This window comes from Alligator sinensis, unplaced genomic scaffold (assembly GCF_000455745.1).
Source record: "Alligator sinensis unplaced genomic scaffold, ASM45574v1 scaffold736_1, whole genome shotgun sequence".
Lineage (NCBI taxonomy): Eukaryota > Metazoa > Chordata > Crocodylia > Alligatoridae > Alligator > Alligator sinensis.
In genome coordinates this window covers 342,120-350,640 of record NW_005842561.1, presented here as the reverse complement: position 1 = coordinate 350,640, position 8,521 = coordinate 342,120, and the positions used below count along the sequence as shown (strand labels likewise).

Below are 8,521 nucleotides of genomic sequence, written 5' to 3'. Positions count from 1 at the left end.
ACTCTTTCCTGCCTATGTAGAGGGTTGGACTCGATGATCTATTGGAGGTCCCTTCCGGCCCTAACATCTATGAATCTCCCAATGGCACCAACACAGTCGGCATAATCTCCTTTCCCCTAGGGATGGAAATTTCAGGTGGCTGTTACAGGGTCCAAATAATGATTAACTGTATCTGGAGAGGTGCATTAGTGCATCCAGGGAATATGCTTAGATACTGTGGTAACTGCCAGGTTATAAACAAACACCACTCACCAGCTTCTGCATGTGGAGAACCCCACGAAGCAATCTGTAAAGTTGCTCCTCACAAACAAAAATAGTGGCAGCCAATACTGAAAACAAGCCTGTCCTATATAAACATTACTTTTTGAAGGGCACAAGAGACCAGGGCAGCACAAGGAGATGCCATCCACCTCTTTGTTCCAATGAATGTGGTCCATTTTCCACAGTTTTTACCACCACTCCTCCACTCTATTATTGGACTTTGTACTTGATCAGCTTCCACTTTGTACTTGATACCCCGAAGTCATCTCCAACTGCAGTAATTGAGTTAATACAATAATAAAAATAAAATAAAATAAAATAAAAAAAACCCAGTAAGATGCATGTGAAATGTACCATGTTTTCCTGCAGATAGCATGTGAAGAGAAGCCTGGAAATAAAACAACAAACAAAAAAACCAAAGAGATATCTTTGACTGAGCTAAGTCAATGGCACAGCTAGGGAGCTGGGCCTGCTCTGGAGCCTGCTGCAAGCCCTGTGAGCCAGACGGGGCCTGTGGATCAACCTGACACCAGTTCTTAAACCACGTGACTAGTCAAACCCCATACATTAGTTCCAGAGCAAAGTGCCAGGTCAGATAGAGTGTGCTAGGACTGGTACGTGGCTCTGGATCCAGCGGAGGCAGCCCCAGGCCTGAACCTGGGTACTGGTTCCAGGGCCATGCACTGGCTCTGGAGCCACGTGCTGGGTACAGTCTGGCATACAACCCTTGAAGCCAGCTCATAGTCCAGTGCACTGAGCTTGGAGCCATATGCTGGGTCTGCTCTAGCATGTGGCCCTGAAGCCAGTGCATGGCCCTGGACTTGACATACTGGGATGTCGGGTTGGACCTAGTAAGACATCTGAGGCGGTGTACCAGATTGGACCCAACATGCCATGTCCAGCTGTGAACCAACCCCATGCATCCACCCAATCTGGCAGATGGTTAGGAAGATCCCCACAGATCTCCCACAGCTCCTCTCCACTCCCTCGTTCCCCAGCCAAATTTCCACACTTGTGGCAATCCCTGTTCCTTGCATAACGTAAACATCTGGGGAAATTTTTTTGTTTGTTTGCTTTTTGTTTTTTTTGAGGGGGGTGGGTAGAGGGGAGAAGTTTTGGGAGGAGGTGAGCAGCCACTGGTGAAAGAACAGGTTTGGGACTATTTTGGGACTGCCTGCCACAGGGCTCCACACTTTAAACAAACTACTGTCCGAGCCTGGGCAGAGCAGCCCTGGGCTAAATGCTGTGGTCTTGGGTGCACATGTAGACACTGCACCTGGGAGCAGCCGACTCCAGCTTCAGCTGCTCCAGAGTTTGTTGCATCACATTAATTTCATGTGTAGATGCACCCAGTCTGTGTACTGTGTACTTACTGTTGGTCAGTCACTAGGTTTTAATGTTTTTTTAAAAGCTTTATGCTAGCGATCTTCTGATTAATGACTAATTTTGCTTTGCAAGCAGACATTTTTAGAAATATGAAAGCCTGCTGTAGTGCAATCTAAATATGCAGCACTGACCTTCACTTTTGTTGGAGGTCTATGCATTTTGTCTAAAATGCATAATATTCGAGGGGCTTTCAAAGACAAAAAAATAAAATAAAGTGATTAGGTAGCCTACTTCTCTTGTACTAGAGCTGCTCTGTGCTGCAAAGCCAGAGCCACTACATAGGATAATAGGCAGCTAGCAGGGGTAGGCAGTGGGACAAGTAGTAGGGGGAAGAGGGCAGGGCAGACCCCAAAGTCCTGATTTCCCTGCCATAGTATTGTGGGGGACAAAATAAAGATGACCAAATACTTAGATTCTTAACATGGAAAAACTACAAACAACAAATTAAATGGTTTTCCACGTATGGAATCTATTGGAGGTATAGTCTTAAATTCAAAGTAGTCTTCGATTTGGGTAAATCTGATAACTCTGCTCCTTTATTACTTGGCATATAATTTTCCCACATTAAAAAACAAACAAACGAGATAATTGTGGGTTTTTAAGATACGATTCGTACTATTTTTTACATTGTAAAAAAGAAAAAAAAACAAGACATTACACAGGCAAATTGAATATAGCATTGTGTCCATGCAGGTCTGTTTTTGTAATGGATCAGACTTTAAAAATCAAACTGTAGAGAGAAGACTGCTACCTGCTAGAACGCTTCGTATATCTTTTACCTTGCTGTTTCTCTACAAACCACTTAACCCATTTCTTAAACATGAAAATTGCCTACATCAAAAGGGTGTGAAAAATTATTAAAAGAAAATGATGGAAAAATAACGTGTGGGGTGTTGGTCTGTGTTTTAGATTCCATTGTCTGTATTGCATGTTTCAATGGAGGGGATGGGCATTCACTTGCTTTTTCATCTTTTTTCTTTTCAACTGTTATCCATTTATTAGAATGATGGAAGTAATACCAGTAACAAGGTGACAAGATGTAAAAAGAGGTAGCAAACAATATGGCATTGTAATAGGCAGCAAGATTTTATGAACTACTAAGTTGACAGAAGTAACTTCTACTTTGACAGATAACAGAAAAACCATACAATCACAGATAGTAGGGTTGGAAGGGACCTAAGGAGTTTATCTAGTCCAACCCTCTGCTCAAAGCAGGACCATCCCCAACTAGATCTCAGCCAAGGCTTTGTCTAGCTGTGTCTTAGAAACCTCCAAGGATGGAGACTCCACAACTTCCGAGTAACCTGATCCAGTGTTTTACTACCCTCGGAGCGAGAACATTTTTTCCAATATCCAACCTAAACTTCCCCTGCTGCAACTTGAGACTGGACTATTGCTCATGTTCTGTCATCTGCCACCACTGAGAACAGCCTAGCTCCATCCTCTTTAAAACACCCTTTCAGGTAGCTGAAGGCTGCTATTAAATCCCCTCAGTCTTCTCTTCTCTAGACTAAATAAGCCTAGTTCCCTCAGAAATCATGTCCCCCAGTCCCCTCACCATTTTTGCTGCCCTCCACTGGACTCTCTCCAATTCGTCCATATTCTTTTTGGGATGCCCAAAATTGAACACAGTACTCCAGATGTGGCCTCACCAGTGCTGAATAGAGGGGAATAATTACTTCCCTTGACCTGCTGGCAACACTTTTACCAATGCAGCCCAGTATGCCATTAGCCTTCTTGGCAACAAGGGGACACTGCTGGCTTATATTCAGCCTACTGTCCACTGTATCCCCCAGGTCCTTTTCTGCAGAGCTGCTGCCCAGCCAATCAGCCCCCTATCCTGCACTGGCCCATCCTAAGTGCAGGGCTTTGCACTTGTCCTTGTTGAACCTCATGAGATTCCTTTTGGCCCAATTTGTCTAGGTCACTCTGAATCCTAGCCCTATGCCTCTCCCCCCCACCCCCACACACATCTACTGCTCCCCGCTCCTTGCTATAATCTGCAAACTTGCTGAGGGTGCACTCTATGCCATCTTCCAGGTTGTAGAACAAAAACTGGCTCCAGGACTGATCCCTGGTGCACTCTACTTGATACTGGCTGACAACTAGCCATAGAGCCATTAATTACTACCCTCTGAGCCCAATGCTCCAGCCAGTTTTTTTTATCCATCTTACAGTTCATTCATCCAGCCTGTACTTCCTTCACTTGCCTGAGAGAATGTTATAAGAAACCATAATCAACAGCCATGCTAAAAATCAAGGTATATCACATCCACTGGTCTCCGTGCATTTAAAGAGCCAGTCATCTCATCATAGAAGGCAATCGGGTTGGGTAGGCATGAATTGACCTTGGTGAATCTATGCCAACTGTTCCTAATCACCTTCTCCTCCAAGTGCTTAGAAATGGATTTCTTGAGGACTTGCAACATAATTTTTCCAGGGACTGAAGTGAGGCTGACTGGTCTGTAGTTCCCTGGATCCTCCTTCTTCCCTTTCTTAAATATTGCCCTTTTCCAATCATTTGGGACCTCTCCCGATAGCTCGGAGTTTTCAAAGATAATGGACAGCAGCTCTGCAAACACATTAGTTGCCCTTTTCCAATCATTTGGGACCTCTCCCGATAGCTCGGAGTTTTCAAAGATAATGGACAGCAGCTCTGCAAACACATTAGTCAGCTCCCTCAGCACCCTCAGGTGCATCCCATTCGGCTCCATGGACATTAAAACCTACTGATGAGCTGACTGACTAACAGCATGTACACAGACTGCGTGCACAGATTCATAGTTGTTAGGGTCATAAAAGGACCTCAGTAGGTCAGAGTCCAGTCCGCTGCCCTGGGCAGGAAAGAGCGCTGGGATCAGGTAGGTGCTTGTCCAGTCTCCTTTTAAAGACCCGCAAGGTAGGAGAGAGCACCACCTCCCTCAGAAGCCCATTCCAGATTTTGGCAACATGTACTATGAAGAAGTTCTTTCTAATGTCCAACCTAAATCTGCTCTCTGTCAATTTGTGGCCACTGTTCCTAGTTACTCCAGGGGGTGCCCTAGTAAATATCACATCGCCTATTCCCTGCTGTATTTACAGGCAGCCACAAGATTACCTCTCAGCATCTACATGTGAAATTAATGTGACAAACTCCAGAGCAGCTCAACCTGGAGTCAGCTGCTCCCAGATGCAGTGTCTACATGTGCACCCAGGACCACAGCACTTAGCCTGGGGCTGCTCCACCATGGCTCAGGCAGCAGGTTTGGGGAGTCATCCCCAAGTAGCAGCATAGGAACTGAATGGGCCACAGGAGTGCCAAGTGTGGAGCTGTGTGGCCAGCAGCCACCATACTTTAGCACTGTGAGACAAAATGCGCATGTAGAAAATGACCGGGGCTGGCTAGGGCATGAATTACTCTGCCATAAGATAGAACTGTTGGGAACAGTACTGCCTTATGGCAGGGATAATTAATTCACTATGCTCCAATTCTGGCACACGTGTAGACATTGTGGACTGTCAACTCCACAGTAAAGCGCACAGTGGGTGCATCTACATGGGATACAGTTTACAATAATTGAAATTAGGCACCTATTGTCCATCAGAATCGGGACTGACATTTTACCCACCTACAGTTCATTAGATTAGTCGGTCATGTATCTATAATAATGGAACACAGGCTTAAGTCAGTAACCTCAAAAGTTATGGGTAGCCATGGTTAATCTTACATACTTTAGCCAAACCAAATGAAAGTGATCCCAAGATTTGATAACCAAGTTACTGGGGGAGGGGAGGAGAAAAGACTATAACCTGGAAGCTTCTCCCTGTCTCTTCATCTCATGTTAAAAATAAATAAATTAAAATAAAAATCAATCAATCACTTGGAGTTTTAAATTTAAAATGAAAAAAAAAATCTTCAGCTTAGTGATTCCCTACTTTGCATGTCTATTTTTGTTTCTATTAAAGTATTTTAGAAATTTACTTCTGGCACTTCTCACTTGCAGCATGAACAACTGACGCATTAGTATATTTTAACTTTAAGTTATTTTTAGCCAAGTACAAAAATCAGTGGAAGAGTCAAGGATCTACATTCCACTCTAATTAAGCCATCATGTTTAGAAGCCAGCTATTTTGAGCATTATAAAAATGGCAATACCTATCACTGACAGTGCCAATGCAGCCTGTAACCTCATAAAACACATAAGTGACAACATAGACAAGTCCAGTGAAAGAACTAGACTTTTTGCTTTCTAGAACAGCAACACTACTTTCACCATAGCTTGACAAATATTCCAGACACCTAGAGAGCCAGGCAAATGTGGTCCTCAGACTAGTTCAGTGAACAGTGTTTTTATGTACAGGTCATTATAGAGAAGGGAGGTATGCTTGAATTTACACCAACATATTATTCCAGTACTCATTTGGCTTACTGGCTGTCTTCCACAGTAGCTTTGTTTAGGTGTTTTGAACTATCACTGGAGAAGGAAAAATTAACTCTTCCCATCAGTTTAAAGTGGCAAAGCTACTGTTGTCTTCATTTCCATTGCTTCTCCCACTACCTTCAAAACAGATTATGGAAGATATCACTTAAATCAACAGAAGCGAAAAGCATCCTATCCAAAATTGTTTTTGGAGATAAGAATCATGGTACTGAGATGCCCATATGAAAACCACACAACTATTTTCCAATTGTGCTCTACTAGAAGCAGTACTTCCATAGAACATATCTCCTTCTATTTGAGATTTTCCAGAGCTCCACTCATCTATATCCTTATAGTGCAGCAGAACCCATATCATTTGTGTCTGGGTGGCTCTCAACCCAATTAGTTCAGTGAGCTGCTGAATTAAAGATGAGCTGATCAGCTGTTTGCCACAGCTTCCATTTCACAGCATGCCACTTCTCTGATCAGCTGGAGCTCAGCAGAAGCCTCATATAGTTGTTTGCTGCAGCTATATTATATTTACATACACATGGATATATAGCTACTTCATGGACCATAGAATACAAATCTGTCTTGACCTAGAGAAGAGCATAAAAGGAAGGGAGGACAAATTTCCTGAAGCTAACAGAAATTAAACAGCAGTGAACTTGTCTTTGAAAAGAACAGCACAGATGAATTTACTCTCAAGTAAAACTAGATTGAAAAGTTCTTCCTAGCTTTTCAGACTCTGCAGGAACAGAGGCAATAACTAATCAAAGAAAGGGCCTTTGGAGTTAAAAACCATATGAAGGAATGGATTACAGAATCTGTAACAGTAGATTCAACCTTTAACATTCAAATCTGCTTGAGCTTCTTTTTTAAAACCCTAATGACATTTTATTTTTCCTCTTTTAAAAAGGAGGAAAAAATCCCTCCCCATCCTGTCCTGGCCTTGAGTTAAACCTCTAAAGCAGGGGTGCTCAATCCTGGACCTGCAGTTCCATGCCATCCAGCTCACAAGGATCCTTAGGGATCAAAAAATTTGGCAGTGGGGGAGTGGTAGCACTAACTGTTGTTCCTCTGCTGCCATATTACTGGGCCTGTAGGGAGCCCCCTAATCTGCATATAGAGGTTGCCCAGGGCCCAATTCACAGACAGATAACTAGAGGCTGTGTAGAGATCCTGATCCTGTAGCTTGGATCCCCAGGAGGCAGCATGGGGCCCAATTCTGCCCATGTACTGTCCCTGAGCCACTCATCTGGCCCACACCAGCAAAGGTTGCAACTACTCTTCCCATATTTTCTAGAAAGAGAGAAATCCACATCCTTCCTAAAGAGTAGGAGCCACTGAAACAATTTTAATTTTTCCTGTAATTGTGGCTCACAGAACATAAAAGTCACAGTAGATGTAGCCAATTCTGTATTATGCTGTATATACATCTCTGCAACAGAGAAATATTTAAATATGTAGGAGGGTATAGAACTTAATGAAATCCAAATTTATGTAAACAATGGAAACCTACATAGAAACATTTGACAAGAGGCAAATATTTCCGTCTCTTCAATGGAGTGCAACACGTGCAAAAACGAACATTCTCTATGAAGAAAATAGCTAAACTACGTAATTTAGAACGCATGCAAGGAACAAGCTAGTTAGAGTTTAGTTCAAGTAAACACATTTTTGTTTTCAAAATAATATATGCTCAAAACAGAGTAAATTAATTCAAGCTATTGTAGCAGCAACCTAAGGGTAGACAGACAAAAGCCAAAAAATTCCAACCATTTCTGAAATAAATCAAAACTTTAAATGTAGATGTCTATACCAAAGGCAGGAGCACAAGGAAAGTCACTGAAACTTGAACCAACAGCCACTGCTTGTTCTGAGGGGTTTGCCCTTATGCAAGATCTGCTGGTTCTTCTAGTTTGAGACCAAAACAGAATTAAAGAAATTTATTCCCCACACGTGTTGCAGCTGCTGTTCTGACTATAATCACCGAGATACCGCTTATCGAGGGAACACCTCAAAGGAAAATTTATTATTAGTGCTGGCTGCTACCCCAAAAAGTAGGTCATGTTATTAAATACCACCCAATAATAGCATGTCCTCCTTCCTCCTGCACTGAACCAACTGTTAAAGATGAAAAAGCTACTAAGAGAACTATTTTAAAAACAAGGCTTGAAAAATTTACTTACTCAAATTTCCTGTATGCAATATGAATCCTGTACAGGTAAAATGTCAACAGAATGCAAATCCCAGTTGTTCTCACATCTTGAACAAATGTTACAAAAAGTTGAAATCCTTCTTCCATCCTCCTGCAACTCCCAGGTTGAGCCCTCAAGCTCTAAGGTTTATTTTAAGAGTTATGGCAATAAAAACAGCCACAAAAACAGTTCTATGGAAATACATTATGTCAGATGTGGCCAATCTGTGGCACGTGTGCCATAAGTGGTATGAGCAGCCCTTGTATGTATACC

The 8,521-nt window shown here is 42.6% G+C and overlaps 1 protein-coding gene across 1 annotated transcript in view; it reads right to left on the bottom strand.

Annotated features, from left to right (window-relative positions):
* PKN2 (protein kinase N2) overlaps positions 1-8,258 on the bottom strand; it is a 76,890-nt gene extending 68,632 nt beyond the window's left edge. Inside the window, exon 1 of the mRNA XM_025214021.1 lies at positions 8,240-8,258. The gene's annotated coding sequence lies outside the window, so the exon portion shown is untranslated. The remainder of the gene's footprint in view (positions 1-8,239) is intronic.
* Between the last annotated feature and the right edge of the window lie 263 nt (positions 8,259-8,521).